The sequence below is a fragment of the Canis lupus genome, chromosome 18, assembly GCF_048164855.1.
Source record: "Canis lupus baileyi chromosome 18, mCanLup2.hap1, whole genome shotgun sequence".
In the NCBI taxonomy this organism is placed as follows: domain Eukaryota; kingdom Metazoa; phylum Chordata; class Mammalia; order Carnivora; family Canidae; genus Canis; species Canis lupus.
In genome coordinates, this window is record NC_132855.1 from 50,100,484 (window position 1) to 50,121,042 (window position 20,559).

Sequence of the window (20,559 nt, forward strand, 5' to 3'; positions counted from 1 at the left end):
GTCGGGCTCCTGGTGCATGGAGCCTGCTTCTCCCTCTGCCTGTGTCTCTGCCTTTCTCTCTCTCTGTGTGACTATCATAAATAAATAAAATTTTTAAAAAAAATGTCATATGTTGGATTGTTGTATCAGAAGTTTCTGTAATTTTAATAGTAATTGACAAATTTTTGTTCATAGTAATTGCATTAATATACATTCCAATCAGCAGTTTATGAGGATGCCTGTTTTCCCATCATCTTACTAATGGCGTATTTTTTCAAACTTTCCAGTTTTTGCAAATATGATAAGATAAAGTGGCATCTCAAAGTAGTTTAATTATACTTTTTATTATAGAAGAATTTGAGCATGTTTATGTGTTTAAAAGTTACTTGCATTTTCTTTTCATGACTTCACCTATTTTTCTTTCTTTTTTTTTTTAAGATTTTATCTATTTACTCACGAGAAACAGAGAGAGAGAGAGAGAGAGGCAGAGACACAGGCAGAGGGAGAAGCAGGCTCCCCATCGGGAGCCTGATGCGGGACTCGATCTTGGGACCGAATGGCTCAGCTCAGGATCACGTCCTGGGCTGAAGGCAAACCCTAAACCGCTGAGCCACCCAGGGATCCCTATTTTTCATTCTTAAAATGTATTTTTAGCAATTAATATATTCTAGCCAAGAGTAATCCTTTGTCGGTGATAGAATTACAAATAGTTTTCTCAGGTTGCCTTTTGGGGTTAGTTATGGTATTTCTTGACATACAGATTTTTTTTTTTAATGTAGTGAAAGTTATCAATCTTTTCTGTGAGGATTCTGGATTTTGAGTGATGGTTAAAACATCCTTTCCTATTACAGATTTAAATGTACTTCACAAGAACCAAGTGACAGAAAAGACTCATCAAAGACCCTGAAATAACAAGTTTATTGGGCTAAAAGAGATAAAATATGAGCATAAATATCTGACGGAGTATTGTGACACCATCTTGCCCAGAGTTCTTCTATTTCCCCTTGGTGACTTCCTTTGCAAAAGACATGGCTTTATTAAGTTTTTTTTTTTTTTTTTGTGACAGAATAACTGGTACAATTTTCATCTTATTTATGGTGAATGTTCTTTGTCTATTGGTAGGTTTTGCTGCTATGTCTCACATTTTTTATAGTATCCTCTAAATAATTGATTAAATAATTGATTTAGGTATACTTAGCATCCCTCCCTGATTTCTGGTGATTTTGTTGGCTTATTCTTATTTTTACATGCTGTCCAAAATTCAAATATTTGTTCTGAGTCAAAACTTCACCATGTGAAATTTTGTGTAGGCTTTTTTTGAGTTTATAATTTCTTCCCCCATATTTATGGGGTTTGCATTGTGTGTCAGGGTTTGCACTAAGCTCCGAGTATATAACAATGAACAGGAAAGGCAAGTCTTCTGTTTTCATAGGGCTTATAAGATTAGTAGAGGAAAAAATTAAATAAGTAGATTCAATATGGTGCATGCTAAGTATTATAAGAAATAGAGGATACTATAGAAACACATTTTGATAACATTAAACATTTATATTCTTCTAATGTGTCTTGCACAAATCCTGTGTTTTGGAGGAGAGCCAAGAATTCTTCCATAAGTAAACATTTGGAGAGTCATGAAATGATTCCTAGAAGAAGGAAGGTTTTAACTGAAATTCAGATCTGAGTGGTCCAGACTGGTCTAACTGTTCATAACAATATATAGAGATCAGAGAAAGAGCAAAAGAGTATTACATAGCAGGTGAAGGAGTTTCATGCTTTGTTTCCATTTTATTTATCTATCAATAGAGGAGATCTCTGAAACTCTTCATTTTAGAAACACAATTTGGATTTTATCTATTTATTTAAAATATTATATATTTATTTATTTATGAGAGAAGAGAGAGAGCAGAGAAGGGGCAGATGGAAATGGAGAGGCAGAGAATCGCAAGCCGACTCCACGGTAAGCCTGGAGCCCCATATTGGCTTGATCCCAGGACTCTGAAATCATAAGAGCTGAAGCCAAGAGTTCGATACTTAACCAACTGAACCACCAAGGTGCCCCAACAATTTGGATCTTAAATAAGATTTATCAGCGCCTTTAAGACTGTCTTCAGAAAAAGGAATAGCTGAGAAGGGAATTAAAAAATTATTCTGTTTGTGAGAAACCTTAGATTAAAAAGCTAATACTCAGAATCAGCAGATTTCAGGTAAAATATAGTCCTTTGGCTGATGTTCCAGTGAGGATTTGGAAAATTCTTTCTTTGGAAGATCCTTGTTGGTTAATGTCCCTGCTGTTATTCTTAATGACTATCCCGTTGTGAACTGTTTCCCAGCAAGATCTTTCTAGTCTTATCTTCTAACACCTTGCCCCAGCTGAACTTTGAAGTTTAAAATACAGGTATTCCCTGCTTTTTCAAAGTTTGTATTCCACCATTTTGCTTTTGTGAAAGACCTACATTAATACCTGCTTTTACTAACCAATGGAAATCTGGAAAGAATTTTTGCTTTTACGAAAAGTGCAAAATGGCATTCATTTTCCATAAAAGCAAAAATGGCGTTCAGCATTTTTGCAGGGAGCAATTACACTTGACAGTGTGCATCCCAGCGGCCGAGTGGCGCCACCTAGCGCCTTCCCCGGGAACTACACGCAGCATCTCAGCTGCTATTGCTTTGAACCATGTCTGTGAACATCTGTGTTTATCTCAATTTATTTTCTGCATCTCTTAGCAAGATGTACCCAAGGTATCAGCAAAACCTATAAGAAGTTATTTTGTGGGCCTGGGAATGCTTAATTTTTTTTCCATATACAGTTGATCCTTGAACAACACGGGGTTAGCAGTACTGACCCTCTCGCGGTCGACAGTCTGCATGGAACTTTTGACTTCCCCAAAACTCAAATAATAGGCTGCTATTGACTGATAGCCTTGCTGACAACATACAGTTGATTGACATATATTTGTATATTGTAAGTATTATATCCAGTCTTCTCACAATAAAGTGAGCGAGTGAAAAATGTTAATAAAATCGTAAGAGGAAATACATTTGTAGTACTTGTACTGTATTTATTGAAAAAATAAAATATACCTATAAGTGGCCCTGCACAGTTCAAAGCCTTGTTCAAGGGTCAACTGTATATTAATGATAGTTGCTTCTTTACATTAGGCCACTTCGGTTTACCAAAAGGTTTCATAGGAACCTATTTTCAGATAGTGGGGGGCCCTATATCTAATGTGATCCAGACTATTGCAAAGCAGCTTTGCGGGGGGGGGGCGGTGGTCTTCAGGATTCTCCCTTTGAAAGCAACATTTTAGGCCCTTATCTGTGAGTTCCTGCAGCTTCACAACAAAGGCTGCTATTAACCATTTTTTTTTCTTTAATAGTCATCACCTCCATAAGGCTATATTAATTCTTCCAATATTTCTGTTCCGCACTGAAAAATTCTATAAGGAATAACAAAATTTTTTTGTCCAAGAGCTGTCAGCTAATTGCAACTAATATGGTATCCATATGGCAAATTTCCAGCCTGTCAGCTGTGGCACAGCATTGAGGCTGGCTTGCTGGATCCTTCAGTTTGTTTCTGTGTTTAGAGAAAGCACACAAACAGTAACTAACCTATCATATTGATGTCACAAATGTCAAAGTCTTGTTATAATTAAATCCTCTGAGTATTTCCTTTTATGTATGAAAAGGAAAACATATTTGGGCAACTGTAAGTGCATGTTTTCTATTTTTAGAATGGAAGCCACAGCTTGTTTACTTAATTGATTTGGCAAGGAAAAAAACTGTTAGGAGAAAAACACAACAACTAATCTGTGGTCTTTTCTCATTTACCCTGTGTTTCCAAATATAAGCATTTGATCCTTTTTGTGAGGACCTACACCAGGTGAGACTAGAAATTTGCAAATTATAATGAACTGCAAGCAATAGTGTGGATCCTTCTTAGAGTGAAGTCAGAATAAGAGAATAGAGGAGTTAAGCTGTTTTTTAAAACTGTGATTCTGTTTTTTTTTTTTTTTTAAAGTGTTGCGGTAAACAATAGAAACCCAAAGAAGGTGATATTTTATTTTCAGAAACCTAAGTTCCAAATCTCTCTAGGGTAAAACTGGGAAAGCACAGAAAAAATATCAGCAGGGCCAATGAGGTGTACTCTTTTGATTCTGCCAAGTTAGTTTTCTGGTTTTGAGCCTGGTAGGTGTTTAAGGTTACTTGTCTCTTAGATTCCTGTGATATAGGGATATAATTTTCTCTGACTGGCTTCTTCCCTTCCTCCTACCTATCCGCAGTTTTCTGGTGGTTTACTTTATCTAGGCTTTTCTGTTTACATAACATAGTGTGGTGCTAAATGAACTCTGGAACGACTACCTGAGTTCAAATCCTGATTCTAAAATGCAGGTTACTTAATATCTTTTGCTTCAATATCCTCAATCTGAAGATGGGTTGATAATAAATAGAACTAACTTCATGCTGCTGAGAGGAAATTGTATCTACCTACAACCTATCCATCCATCCATACCACAGACAGATGTAATATTCATTATCATTATCATCATTTTCCCTGTGAGATAATGTTCGTCTACTGATCCACAGGGAGGGCTCATGCCTCCTTTACATGAACAACCTCTGAAGATGTAAGTGATGCCCAATATGCAGCAACCTCTCCACAGCTAATTTTGTACCTTTGGCATAGTTATCTGGTGTCTCTGCCTTTTAGGCTTTCTAGTCAACTGTGCCCCCATCCAACCTCGGGAGACACATATTGCTAGCATTGTTATATCCATCAGGTGAATTAATCTTTTCATTATGGTGGTGATGAATTTTACCTGTCAACTTGACTGGGCCGTAGTTATTTGGGCAAACATTATTCTAAGAGTGTCTGTGAGGGTGTTTCGATGAGACTAACATTTCATTTCATTACAGATTGAGTAAAGCATTTGCTTTCCCCCAGTGTGGGTGGCTTTTCTCCAGTCAGTTGAAGGTATGTTTAGAGCAGAAAGGCTGACCTTTCCAGTAGCAATAGGAAACTGTTTCTGCCTAATTGTCTTGGACCTGGAAGATGAGGGTCTGTTTTGTTTTGTTTTGTTTTATGTTTTTTTCCTGCTGTGGTCTTTCAGAATGGAACTACACTGTTTATCAACTGCAGATCTGGAGACTTGGTATCCTTCAAAATTCAATGAGCTAATTCCTTATAATAAGTCTCTTGATAGATGATAGATAGATAGATAGAGCCTTTTGGTTCTGTTTCTCTGGAGATCCCTGTTGCTTTGGAGAACCCCGAATCATTACGAGATATTTCTCATTTTTCTCCTTACCTTGATATGTATTTTGTCTGATATTACTATTAGCAATTTTTGTTATTGTTTTTTTTGGTAGTCGTGTGGCTATGTATTTTCATCCCTTCTTTCAAATTTCCTGTCTCTTCATATGTAATGTGTATCCATTTTAAGCAGTATTCAGTTTGGTTTTGTTTTTCTAACTAGCCTGACAGTCTTTTAAAGAAATTTGAAGTATTTAATTGATTTAAATTTCATATAATTAGTCTAAGTACTGATGCGTGTGGAATTTAAATCAGCTTTACTGTACCCCCCCCCTATTTTTCTATTTGGTTTTGTTTATTTTTTCTCCATTCTTATTTTCTTTTGGAGTAATCATATAATTTTAAAAATATTTTTTATCCATTAGCCTTTTAATTATATACTTGTATTTATTATTTTTAAATGAGATCTCTAGAGGCTTCCCCCACAGTCTACTTCTTGTTAATGTTTTAACCATTTCCTGGACAATACAATAATCATACACATTTTAAGTTCATTTTTCTACCTCCTGACCTTTGTACTATTGTTGTCATGTTGTATATATAAACATGGAGTGTATATTATATATGTATATTTGTATATATATGCAAGTGCATATATATGTAGGATATGAATATGTGTGTACGTATACACACACACACAAACCCATATACATTCATAGATACATACACGCACGCATTTCAAACTCTATGAGATGTTATTATTCAGGACAGTCAGTCTTCATTTAGATTTACCTTCATTTCTACATTTCCCAAACTTATTTATCCTTTTGCATTATGCTTCTACTTCCTGAAGGACTACTTTATCATATCTTTTAGTACAGTTGTCCTTGAAATGACTTTTCTCAGATGCTGTTTATTTGAAAATTTCCTCATCACAATATCGTTTTAAAGATGTCTTCACAAAAAAAAATAATAATAAATACCTAAAAATAAAGATGTCTTCACTGGCTGAAGGAATCTAGGTTGGAGTTTATTTTTTTTTCCCGTACTTTAAATCTATCACTTCACTGCCTTCTGACTCGCAACATGTTGCTCAGTGATCTGTCAGTCTCATTGTCACTCCTTTGAAGGTAATAGGTCCTTTTTGCCCTTTTATCTTCTTTTAAGTTTTTCTCTTTTCTTTTTCAGCAGGTAGACAGCTCATGTGCATAGGTTGTTTTTTCTTTATCCTCTTTCATGCATGCTAAGTATTTTCAATGTTCTCATTCTCTGTTACAGATTTAAATTTTTTTCCAACTTTGTACTTCAGACTGCTAATTTTTTTCCTGATCTATTTCCTAGTTACTAATCTTCTTTTGTGTGGTGTCTAAGCATTTACTAAAATATCTATTAAGTTTATAATTTAATTCATTGTATACTTTCTAGAATTCTCAGTAGATTGCTTGTAATAAAATCAGTTTTCTAGTAAAGTTCCATATCTTATCTATTTTCCTGGACACGTTAACTATAGTTATTTTAAAGTCCTTGTCTGATTCTTACAGTATATAAATGGAATACCTTTTTCTATTGCCTGGCTTTTGGGGTGTGTGTGTGTGTGTGTGTGTGTGTGTGTGTGATTTGGTGAATGCTACTATTTTGTAGGAAAAGTTCTAGAGGTACTAGGTGATGTTTTCTTCCTCCAGAGAGGATTTAATTTCCTTCTAGTAGGCAAAGAAATCACCTTTATCCATATATGGATTGAAACAATTTCAGAATTTTTGAGTGCTGTGCTGATTCCAGTTTGTCTTTACAAACAACTGTAGCCCTTCGGGAATCCCAACTGAAAGCCCTAAATATTTACCATAGGCCATCCTTGAATGGTCTATGGTAATAGAGAATCTTGAACTCGCAATTATAACCTAGAGGAATGGGCCTGCTATAGCTCTCAAAATCTGTGCTTTTGAGAGTTTTAACAAAAGCTTTTCTTATTTTCTTGATTTTTTTTTCCTGCCTGCTCAGATTAGTTCTAATCAAATGTTTCAAGGGAAAATGTGGGGAAGAAGTATGTTACACTTATTTCTTAGTGCTTCCTATTTTTCTAGATCTTGGTCTTTCAAATAATGGCTGCCTTGTGATCCTGTTGCCAGCTGGATTCTCAATCGACTATAAATGTGAGAAGATTCATATAAATTTTTAATTCCACCTACCCCACAGGCAACATTATAGACAAATCACCAGGTAAGCTCTCTTTAAGAAATTATTATATTTAGAAGGAAAAAACTGATACACTAGCTAGCTATTCATGGACAAAAATAAATGCATAATGTCCTATACCTGAACCTTGGAGTTGTTTTACTCTATTGAAAACAATAGTAAAAATTTGGATATCAACCCTTAGGATAGTTTTTCTTAAAGTAAAATTAGTATTAGCTACTGAGTGTCTACTCTATGACACCATGGCCCTGCATATTTTTCTTAGAACTTATCTGTCACGCAAGTACTATGTGCAATGTATATTATTTGTATTTTTACATAAAAGGAACAGAAGCTCAGAGAATTTAAATCATTTGCTCAAGGTCACACAGGAAGTGACAGAACTGTTTCTTATTTGTTTTGTTTTGTTTTTTAAAGAGAGTGTGGGGGAGGGGAGAGGCAAGGGACAGATAGGGGAGAGAGAACCTTAAGCAGGCTCTACGCTGGGGCTCCATTTCAAGACCCTGATATCATGACCTGAGCCAAAATCAAGTTGAATGCTTAACTGACTGAGCCACCTAGGCGACCTAATAGAACTGAGTTTTGATTCTAACTCTATAATCTATTTCCTTTATTCACGTGATTTTGCTAACTAACTATAACAATCTTTAGTCATTTCTAATTTATAAATAATTTCAGTATAATGAAGCTTATAGTCATACTTGTGCATTATATATTTAGATATAAATGAGGATGTTTGGAAAAAAATTTTAAATGTTATATTTTAGATTAGGAAATATGTTACTATGAAATTTCAAAGTAGATTTTGAAGTCCTGCTCAGGCTGCTGTCTCCTTATTGTGTGTTCTTATGCAAATCCTCTAAGCTTTCAGAACATCAGTTTCTAAATATTTAAATGTGAAGATATTAACTACTTCATAGAATTTTTCTGAGGACTAAATGACTTATGTGCATGTGAAAATTTTTGGAAAACTTAATGTCTTAGTTTCCTAATTGACTTTTTATTTTTTATTGTGATTTTTGTTATTATACATTTATTTTTTTTATTTTTTTATTTTTTTGTTATTATACATTTAAAATCAAAAGGCCAATGACTTTGTAGGGGATCTTCTCCCATCAGAGCTTAGATAAATGTTGACCTAAGAGTTGTATTATCACACTTTTAATAGAAGCAACTATTCAACTTCCTTTTTAGGTTCAATGCCCTACATAGTTTAGACCGAGGCTTTTTCTACTCTGGAATGAATAGGGTTCAAATGTCTAGAAAGTTTTCACAAAGTTGAGTTACATGATTTACAGACTGCTTTAAATTTATGACCCAAGAAATACTATTGCTATATAAACACTAAAAAGTGGTCAGTAACACAAATTTATTAGAGAAAGCTGATCAAAAACTACTCTTATCTTCTTCCTTAATGCAATGATGGATTTATTAGATAAGGGAATACTGGGGATCAATGTGCTATATATTCTAAATTCAATAAATTGTTTGATGAAATGTCACATAGCACAGTACCAAAAACATCAATTTTAAAATACCAGGACTTAAATGGTATTTATTTAAAAGGCAAGCAGGGTTAGAAGGCATAATGATCAGATATAAAGTTCCGTTATGTTTGTTTGTTGTAGCCTGCCTACCTTCTGTACTTTCTGCATATTATATGCACCTTTATTATGACATCACTTTAGTGAGTTATAGTTATTTGTCATGTTGTCTTCCTCACTATATTACAAGATCTTTCAGTTCAGAGAACCATATTTATTCATCTTTGGATCCTCAATGCCTGATAAAATGCCTGGCATAGATTAGAAATTCTTTTATTGTTACCTGAAAATGGTCCATTTCATAATTAGTAAAAGATAATAATTTTAATCTTAAACTAGGTCAAAATTCTCAAACTTTCCCAAGTTTGCAAGTTCCCATGTAGGAAAGATTGAAAATACTTCTCTGAGAAAAGAAATATTGTACATGAAAAGATCTGGTTTAAAATGTTTTTCCTTACGTAAAGAGAAGCCAACAGAACAGAAGTCACTATGGACAACAGGGAGGGATCTTCATTTCTCCATCCGTAAAATAGGTGATTGAAGAGTCAGTGCTTCCAAAGTACTTTATTTTGCTTTGAAAATACTTCTATGAGGTCAACCTTTCCCATTGTAGTATCATAGGTACAATGCTCAGGGACAGGAATGTAGAAGTGGATTTCTCACAACCAGCCCATTCTGTCAGTGTGGGGAATCTGCTAAGAATTTAGATAAGGTACGGGGCACCTGGGTGGCTCAGTGGTTGAGCATCTGCCTTTGGCTCAGGTCATGATCCCAGGTCCTGGGATCAAGTCCCACATCTGGCTCCCCTTAGGGAGCCTGCTTCTCCCTCTGCCTGTGTCTCTCATGAATAAATAAATAAAATCTTAAAAAAAATTAGTAAGATAGGAGCTTACCTGAAAGGAGCCATTGTAAATCTGACCACAGGAAATGTGCTATTATCTGTTTAAATGAAAAAGATATGCATTTGCAACAAAATATTGTTGTCTTCTTGGTATGGGACTTCCTTAAAGTTAAAAGTTCTGTTATACAACAATTAATTGATCCAGAAGGGTTTATGGTGGATAAATGTATTTAATAAAGCCTATCAATATAATTTAGTATTAATTGGAAAGTTGCTTCAAATATAATAGCTTCAGGCATATAACTAACTTGACTGCCAGCTGACAACAATTTATTGTGTATTTTAGGAAACATTAGTAGCTCCCTGCTGAGAATATAAATAGGAAGAAAGTACAGGAGCCATGGGGCTAGGTGAATATACAATATAACCTCTTTATGAGACAATTTTGGAGAATTCTGAAAAAAACTAATATAAAGAAAACCTTCAGTAGTCTTTCTGAAAGCAGATGTTTTGTGCTGAGAAATTAAGCACACAAAAATAATTGTATGAACTTTAGTAATCTTGCACATCAGAAATATGCATTTGAAATATTTCATTTTTTGTCTACTTATTGAAACTTCTTTCCTAAAACTAATTGTAAGACAAAATTCTTCCTGTTTTGAAATACGGAAAGTAAAACAAAAAATGCAGATGTTGCTTTTTAAAAAAATTGTCTTTAATTATAAATTTTCATTAATCTTTTCTACATTCTCAATATAGAGTTAAAATATGGAAAATGTGGAATTTAAAATATAGATAAAGAAAATGCAGATATTTATCTACCAAAGTATAAGAAATAGTCCAAAACTCAAAAAAGAAGTCATAACAAACTTTCAATGTAAAGTTGAGATGAGGTATTTGCAGATACATTTCACATACAGTGGGTATGTGTGTGTGTGGGGGGGAGGATTATGGAAATCCTTAACTAACATGTTGCTTAAAATTGTCACCAAATAGTAACTAGCTCAGATCCTTATTGGTGTAGAAGACTTAAAGTGGTAGGTCTTTGAAAAATTGATTCAGGGACCATAAATAACAAATAAGAATTTTTGCTCATCGAAACTAATTTTAAACAGGCACTGAAACATCTACAATTTTATAACTCGTTGAATGAAAGCTAATTGTGTTATATATTAATAGAAAAGCTTAGGTGAGTGGTAATTTAAGAGAAACACATCTAGTTTTTCCCAATATAGAGGTAAGAACTGAAAGGCCAAATTAGGGTTTACTTTCTGCATACTGGATTTTCTTGCAAAGCTTGAGGTGAGGGAAGGCTGACTTCAATTGAGAAGGCTTCTATGCATTGGTTATCAAAATAGCTGTTCAGTAATATGGACTTTGGAGCACAGTAGGAAAAAAGTAGAAGAAAAAGTGAAAGAAAAGTGGTAGGGGTTACAGCATAGGGAATATAGTCAATGGTGTTGCAGTAGCATTGTACGGTGACAGAGGTAGCTACACTTGCAGGGAGCATAGCATAATGTATAGCCTTGTCTGATCACTATGTTGTACACCTGAAACTAATGTAACATTGTGTATCAACTGTGCTTCAATGTAAAAAAAAAGAATTGATTTTAAAAAGAGAGAGTAGTGGTAGGAAAAGAAAAATGAGAGGGGAAGAGTAACAAATGAAAAAATGTGAGCATTAAATAGGAGCCCTTTGAAGCAGATTGTGTATATTAATAAGTAGCTTTTACACCTTCTGAGAAACCTAAAATAGAGCTTTAGCTTCCCATGGAATTTATGTTATTTATTTTCTCTTCAACTTCAGCCACCATTATTGAGTCCTCTTATTCACCGTTGGTGCTCCAGACTGTCACATTGTAGGGTCTCCTACAAGAGATCAACCAAACTTCCTCTTTACAAAGTATGTGTATGTAGGAAATGTATATATATCAAGTACCCATTATATACTCTGCATTTGTGCTCTTTTTCCCCCCAGATTTTATTTAAGTTCTAGTGCTCTTTTAAAATTCTCATATTTTACAAATAAAAAAATCAAATTTGTAAAAAGGTGATCCAAATTCAACTCCAAAGTTTATTACTCTCTACTCTGATGTTTGCTTAGTTGTTAAAGGTAAGTGGATAATATTTAAAAATAAGAAATAAATTTCTGCATAAGGAATGAATATTAACCTTGTTCAGATGGTTAACATGGTAAGTCTATAATTGTAAGGACACGTAGAGAATGTTGCGAGTTACTCAAGCAGTGACAAATTTTCTTAGAATAAGTTTGACAGTGACAGTTGTGTCTGAGCAGAATATAGAAAAATTCTCAGAAGCATTTTATAAGTGAGATTAGGATGTAGATGTGTTCAATTTACCCACTTAAAGTCAAACATAGTTTCTCATTTCCCCCTCAGTTAAAATTCTGAGAAGCATGGAACATTGTGTCACTCTTACCCTCCCTTTACATGGTAGAAGACAAAGTAATAATAAACAATAGGTATTAAATTAGCATTTTCTTAATTACATTCATAACTGTAGCAACTATATTCTTTTGAATTTAGTGACTGTGTATAGTCTAATTCTGAAATAGCATAACTATTTAAATTACAGTTTTCTACACCAGTTTAAGTAATCACCTAGCAATTTTAATAATCTTCATTAAATGGTGAAGCAGCTAAAGTTAGTCTTTAGTGATACTCAAAAATCTACCTTATTTTAGCTTCTTCATATTCGAAGTGTTACACTATTTTGTCAATTCACATTTTAACATCTCTGACATTGAAATGTAACTTTAAGTCAATGTGATAAAAAAATCATTATTACTGTCATGGCAAATTGGCATTTTTTTCCTTAGTGGTAGGTACACACAAAAAAATGGTGTATTTTACAACTAATGATATCTTAGATTTAGTGAAATTAAACAGAAGGCAATAAAGGCATATGGGCAATATATCCCTGTAGAGATTTCTAAATGTCCAATGATATTTAGATGAAGATCTTTAGACATTACTTCTTTTAGGGATACACATATGTTTAAAAATCTTCTAAAATGAAAATAAAATAAAATAAAATAACTTTGGGACTCCAAAGGATGATTTGCTAATGGCAGATTTGGAATTATAGTGACAGATGCTGGCAGGTATATTTTCAGTCACAGTTTATTTCTGGCACCACTGATATCTGTTCCACTTGCTCCAATCTTAGTTTTTGACCCTTGTGAGTCATGTGACCATGGCCAAACACTTAACCTCTTTTAATCTCAACTTCCTCCTCTGTAAAATGGAAATATAAGATCTAACTCATAGAACTGTAAACTACATGAGATGGCAGATGTAAAACTAGCATAGTTCCCAGCACATAAACATTAACTTTTTTTTTGAAGAATGGCCTTGACATAAACTTCATTTTGAAAATTGAAATTTGTCACAGGTGGTAAAAATTATTCCGATTGCTGGCTTAGTCTGACTGCGGACTGGAATGACAGTGTGTTTGAACTAGAATCTGTTAAGGCAGAGTCTTGGGATTGAATATCCTCTGCTCACTTTAGTACATGATTAGCAGGATATAACAGGATGAAGGATGGGAAGAAAAAAACTCCTGTTATGAAGTGATTATATTCATCAATCAAAGGTCTATGCCTGATTCTAAAACAGAAGGTGTGAGGGTCATATTGGGAATATCGCACTGTGATATGAGCAATGCAATTAAGTAACAAAATACTTTGGGGCACCTGGGTGGCTCAGCGGTTGAGCGTCTGACTTCCACTCTGGGTGTGATCCCAGGATCGAGTCCTGCGTTGGGCTCTCTGCAAGGAGCCTGCTTCTCCCTCTGCCTATGTCTCTGTCTCTGTCTCTGTCTCTGCCTTCTTTCTGTCTCTCTCATGAGTGAATAAATAAATAAAATCTTTTTAAATAAATAAATAACAAAATACTTTTTACAGGTTTTTACACCCGATGGCTTTAGGCATAATCCTTGTATAGGTATAAAGGTAACTACTTATAAATTCAGTCCAGTTATCTCTTCAAACTCTCTATCTCAGAGTTTGAAATCCCCATCATTAGAGTTACTTTGGTTAACTACATGATCTCTAGATGGACATTGTATATATGCACAACTATCACGCAGAAGGGGAGAGATATTTTGATTTATTAGCATATATTAGTGTGTCAGATTAGATAGGGAAGAAAATAGAAAACAAACCAAATAAGTTTGATGAAGATGAGAGAATTTTAGATATTCTTAGGAGAACAGCAGAATAACAGTCGGAAAACAAGGCAAATAATCTGTCCAGATGGGAGGCTTTAGGAGCTTTGTTATTAGGAAAAACATAAAATTATAGTTTTGCAAAAAACTATAGAAATATGCTGATATTTCACTGCTGTCTCCAGTTACTGGCACAGAACGTAGCAAGGAATAAGCCCTGAATAAGTATTTTTTGAATAAAAGAATGAGTGAATGAATGAGACATTTTTAAATGAAATATATTTTTACTGTCTGTATATAGTTAAAGTATCACAGAGTATAAAGTGAATTACATCTTTATGTGCTTGTATAAGGCAAGAACATCACAGAACATAGACAAATCATGTTAGATCAGGCTTTTGTTGATTTTTATTAAAAGGATTTTATTTATCTATTCATGAGAGACACAGAGAAGGGAGAGACACAGGCAGAGGGAGAAACAGGCTCCACGCCGGGAGCCTGATATGGGACTCGATCCCGGGACTCCAGGATCATGCCCTGGGCTGAAGGCAGGTGCTAAACCACTGAGCCACCCAGGGATTCCCTTTTTTGTTGACTTTTAAATAATGTAAGATGATTTATAAAAATCTAATCCTACGCAGTGAAGAAGTGACTTAATTAAGATGGCAGGTTCTCAAGTGTGTGGACCATGCCTGTTTTCATCTTTATAATCCCAGTGTTTATCATAATGCAAAATATGATAGGTATTCAATAGATGTTAGCTAAATAAATGGGATTCTAATACATACAGTTAACTGTCCAAAAGCTTTGTGCATATTTTGTCTAATAAGCCAGAAAATTGACTGTATATTTACCATGTGGGCATAGTCAATGGCACGCCTCTCTCATCTATTGATGGGTTATAATTTGGTTCATTTAATTGTGTTTATGTTTTACTGTGTTGTATTTTCTTTGTGAGAATGCTTGTTCTTCTGCCAAATTTTTGCTTAGCCACATTTACATGTGTACTGACAAATTAATATATTTCAGTGGCCTTATGTTTCTGTTGAACAGCCATGAGATGTTTTATTTGCAGCATCTGTGTATTTTAAAATATCATTCTGCCTAGGAGATGCCAATTTTTCATGTAAACGAAGATGAAAAATTAGAATAAAGCATTGGTAAAATAAAAGTGAATCTATATAGTTTCCTGAAAATATGTCCCTTCTTGAATTTTCTGATTTAGTTCCATAGGGGGAAGGGGTGAGGGATAGAGAAATTGGAATGTGCTAATTGATTTTAGTCTTTGAATTTATTTTTTATTTTTTATTTTTTTTAAGATTTTATTTATTTATTCATGATAGAGAGAGAGGGAGAGAGAGAGAGAGAGAAAGAGAGGCAGAGACACAGCCAGAGGGAGAAGCACACTCCATGCCCGGAGCCCAATGTGGGACTTGATCCCTGGTCTCCAGGATCAGGCCCTGGGCTAAAGGCAGGCACTAAACTGCTGAGCCACCCAGGGATCCCTAGTCTTTGAATTTACAGATACCTTATATCCATCCCTATTTCGAGACTTTGAATTCTATCAGGGTGGTACAACTCAGAATCTGGGAAAGATACCCCAGCTTCAAAAAACTTCCGCACACCACCCATATTGATTTAATTCATTACCTTCCACTCTCCTGACAGTGGAGAATTCTCAATTTCTTAATATTTATAAATACTTGTCTGTGATCTGAAAATCTTTAAAAATAGCAATTAACCACATATTGTTATTGAGCCTTCTCAAGGATATTGCTTCTTTTTTTATTATCTTGTTTCCAAATTCATTTGAAATGTATCCAGTAAATTTAAGGAAAGAAATAATGAGAAGAGCTTAAAAAATTAGAGTGAATTGGTGAATATCTAACTGGGAAATCTGAGTTAACAAACTTCCCTTTAACCTAGTTATGTCCTCTTAGTTAAAAACTCTCAGACTTTTCTCTTAAGTTGTTCTACAGGAGGAAAATGTTGTTGCATGACTGAGAAATAGTGCTTTTCAAATTATCAGAGAACAAGGGTGCCTGGGTAGTTCAGTTGATTAAGCATCTGACTTCAGATCATGATCCCAGGGTCCTGGACTCCCTGATCAGTGGGGAGTCTGCTTCTCCCTCTTCCCCTCCCCTGCTCTCTCTCTCTCTCTGTCTCTCTCTCAAACAAACAAACAAACAAACAAACAAGCAATTAATTACAGGACAAAGACATTTTTGGCAAAGTCAGTCAGCAAAACATTCCTTTAGATTATTGACTGGACCCCATACTTACCTGCTCGTATTTTTTTATTCTGCAAAAGCCAAGACAAATTAAGTGGCAAGAGCAACATTGTTATCTAAAACTGCTATTAGTTGAGGGGTGTTTTTGAGAAGAAAATTGTTCAGTTATTAATTGCATCAGGGACCTAAGATGGTCATTGCTGTAGCAAATCTATTCACAATATTATAATAGATGATCCTTGATCTATGCAAATTTAGAGAACAAGGGGATTAGACATCATCTTTTTATAGGATATGTGGGGTATGACTGACATTGCAAAATATAATATTATGAAAAAGTTTGGTATTATCACAATTATTGAGAATCTAAACTACATATGGTTCTGGATTTTAAATAAATTTAGAGATAGGAAAAAACGGGAGTGATAACTCCAGTGTCTAGACAAGTGTCAATTACACAGTGATCAATATATATTTGCTGAATGAGTGAAATTCATAATAGAATATTTTTAGTAGGTTATAAACATTGTAGACAGATGTAATGGGCATTGAAAACCCAACATTCTTTATCCTTCATATGCTGTAGTCTGTAGGAACCTTTTTTTTTTTTTAACACTTGGCTCTTTTTTGTCTGAATATTAATGAAAAATGAAATAGAGACATATTCGATATATCTACAGTGATTTCAGTGCTAATATTTTGATATTAGGCAATTTGGGGGCCAATATTCTTTTTTTCTCTAGGGAAGATGTGTCAGTTCTAATGGTGATTAGTTTAGAAGGTTTCTTTGATTACAAATGAGACATAGTGGGAGGAGAGAGAAAGAGAGAGAGAGAGAGAGAGAGAGAGAGAGATAAATGAAGTTATCTGTTTACAAAACCAGTATTATCAGGATATTTTTGTCTAATCTATCTTGCTGAGAGGAATTTACCTCACTATTCCAAATTCATTATTCCCAAAGCTTACAAATATCCAGGATATATATGTGCACCAAATTTGAGCCTGACTTCTCTGAAAATCAAGGATCAAAACTGATGTTTGTGGAAGTTGCAGTCATACATAATTAGTCATTGATTTTTTTTGGATGCCCTTAAATGAATGTTTTCCAATTAAAGTGGAATGATTGGAAGGTAGAGCATGGGTTAGGTATGTATCAGAAAGACTCAGCAATTTGAGAATTTTGCAAAAATGCCTGGGTGATTGTGATGAATGTCCCTTGGGTGAGCCCAACAGGGGAGATTTGCATATGATGGTGTGTTTTTGCTGTCTTTTTCAAATTACAATGCCCCACTCACAATCCATTCTGATTTCAAAGACATCATTCAAAGGTGAGAGGATTTTTTATTATATTAAGCTTTTAATTTTAATTCCAGTGTATTTAACATACAGGGTCGTATTAGTTTCAGGTGTACAATATAGTGATTCAATAATCCTATACCTTGCTCAGTGCTCATTATGATAAGTGTACTCTTAGTGTCCTTTACCTATTTCACTCATCCTCCCACCTATCTCTCTTGTAAACATCCGTATGTTCTCTATAGTTAAGAGTTTCTTTCATGGTTTGTCAAGAGAGACAGAGAGAGAGAGAGAGAGAGAGAGAGAGAAAGTTGTTTCACTCCATTTCTCTCTCTTTCCCTCATTTATATTTTATTGCTTATTATTTGTATCTTTCTGAGCACTATAAGCATTACATGGGGCACCCTCTATATACATACTCCCTAAGTATCTAACAGCAAAGGTTGAAATGTTACTAAAACATATTAAGTGAAGTTGTTTTCTAGGTGACATTTAAAATATAAGTATTCCTCTTATAAATCTAGACAACCATTTATATCAGGGCCTAATTTTACCACTTTAGGATCTCACGTACCTAACATGTTACAGGTTTTCATTAGATATTTGCTAAATAAAAAAACTGTGAGCAAATATTTCCTTCTTGTTTAATTTTGTGCTGGGGTAAGGTAGGAAAATATCTATTTGTATGGACATTGCAGAGATGCTTCTCTATCACTGAAGCTATTTTACTATGGAAATGTTCCAGTTAACAAGTATTTCCTGTGTCCACTCTTTCCTTAACCCCAGACTAGGTGTTGTTAGATTAGCAAGGAGAGCCTGTGAAGCATGTTATTTTTTTTCACTGTCTCCAAGTAAAATCTGTAATAAAACTTAAGCCATACTTGAGTCATTTCAGGGAAAAACTATTCAAAAGGACAGTTCTATATTTTCAGGCGACTTAGCAGATTAGATGCCTTTGGGTTCTTTGCATGACTGAGTTAAAGAGCTAGAATGTATATAAAAGTTTAGTGAATTGTGTTTGCAGTTTCACTGAATAGCCATAGGTAAAACTGGACTTTTGGGGTATCAGGTGTGACCACTGAAGTGGTTGCTTGTGATTGAATTGCAACTCCATTGAAAAACATCTCTTGTTTTTCATGCACAAGTTGCTAGTATGGCATTTATGCATTACAGTTTGGTTTTGCTGTTTGTCCATGTAAGACTCTCTTCATTTGTATCACCCTCAAATGAAAAATTAAACTAGGAAATAAGACTGACTTGTTTTGAAGAAGGAAGCTAATGCCTAATTAAACAAAACTTCTCTACCTATGACAAATTCCAAGCCATTATTTTTTGGTAGAAAATTTTCCTTAAAAATCAAAGCTTTTAAATTTATTATACTGATAAGCTAGCTCTGTTAAAATAATCAATAGGAAACATTTTTTATTAACCACTGCAAGTATTTAAGGATGTCGATAAAAGTGAAAATTTTGAAGGCATAAATTCCCTAATTACCGTTGAAATCCAAATTAACATGAAATTATTAAAGTCTAAATAACATTTGCCCATGTATCATCTGGGACACATTTTCTCCTGGCTGTGCTTCCTACCACTACTGGATGAATAGTCAATAATTATTATTCGGTATCACACATTTCATAGAAACTGTCAGAACATGCAATTAGTCAGGAATGATAAAATGGCAATAAAAGAGTTAGGAATAATGAATTGGCAATATAAGTCATCAATGTGTGATACATACATTTCTTAAAATGTTTTATAGCCTACTGGTTATTAAATGTAATCATGACTGGTAAAAGCAGATGAAATTTGATTTAGGGACTCAAATGTTTAACTCTCACTTGAAAGTAGACCACATTTGTTTGATTTTCTTGGCTCTCACCGTACAGTAAGCCACTGCAGAATTCTCTGTACAGAGATCTTCTTGAGATCTGGGACCATTGTTTGAAAGCATTTATTACAGAAAGTTGTACAAATGCCTCAGCTATAATACGATTTCACAGCATGAATGCCATGAACAGTAAGCCTCCAGAGAAATGATAAAATGTTTGCAACAGCTGAGCTCTAAGGTTAGAGTTTAAGACAGAATTGATTATAGAACTTTAACTTTTGATAGAACTTTTAACTTTTCAGCATACAACCTAAGTGGTCAAAGAATGCTAAATACACTGACTTGCTTTTTTAGTTCCTGCAAATAAACATGAGTAACAACCAAAAGGTGACCATAAATATCCTTATTACCACTGGTACCTTTCATATTTTATTTTGTGAAGTCACCCGTATAGATATATAGTAGTACCCCTTATACATCAGGAGATAGTACTGAACCCTATATACATTATGCTTTTTCCTATACATAACATGCCTATGGTAAAATTTAATTTATAAATTAGGTACAGTAAGAGATTAACAATAATAGCTAATAATAAAAGAGTTGTAACAATGTACTGTAATAAGAGTTATGTGAATGTGGTCTCTCTCTCTCTCAAAATACCTTACTGCAGTATTCTCACCTTTCTTGTGATGATGCTGTGAGATGATAAAAAGCCTATGTGAGGAGATGAAGCAAGGTGAATGACACAGGCACTGTGACTTAGCATTAGGCTGCTATTGACCTTCTGATGTCACATCAGAAGGAGAATCATCTGCTTTTGGACCATGGCTGAGCATGGGTTTACCGTGGGAAGTGAAACTGCTGTTTAGAGGGTACTACTGCATAGCTGTAATTCAGAGTGTGCTGCCTCTAAAAACAGGCCACGGCAATTCTCATTTTGAAAAATGCTCAAGCTTACCAGTCATAATAACTTAAATCGTTAATTAGTAAGAAGTAATGATCTGTTATGCTCCATTTCACCTTTGATTGTTGAAATCACACCCTAGAGGTAACTACATTATGGCGATGGTTGAAGTATTTAGAAAATTTCTGTGATCCAGAGCTGCTGGGATGCAGAAGAATATTTTACAGGTGTGTAACTAAAAAAAGAGTAGTTTAACATAATATTTTTATTCTGTAATTCATATTACACTGACTAGAGG

The 20,559-nt window shown here is 34.4% G+C and overlaps 1 long non-coding RNA gene across 1 annotated transcript in view; it reads left to right on the plus strand.

Moving 5' to 3' along the window:
- LOC140609187 (uncharacterized) overlaps positions 1–20,559 on the plus strand; it is a 121,913-nt gene that overhangs the window by 79,208 nt on the left and 22,146 nt on the right. The window contains exons 2-4 of the long non-coding RNA XR_012011128.1: positions 7,312–7,447; positions 11,616–11,711; positions 20,404–20,488. This is a non-coding gene — a long non-coding RNA (uncharacterized lncRNA). The remainder of the gene's footprint in view (positions 1–7,311; positions 7,448–11,615; positions 11,712–20,403; positions 20,489–20,559) is intronic.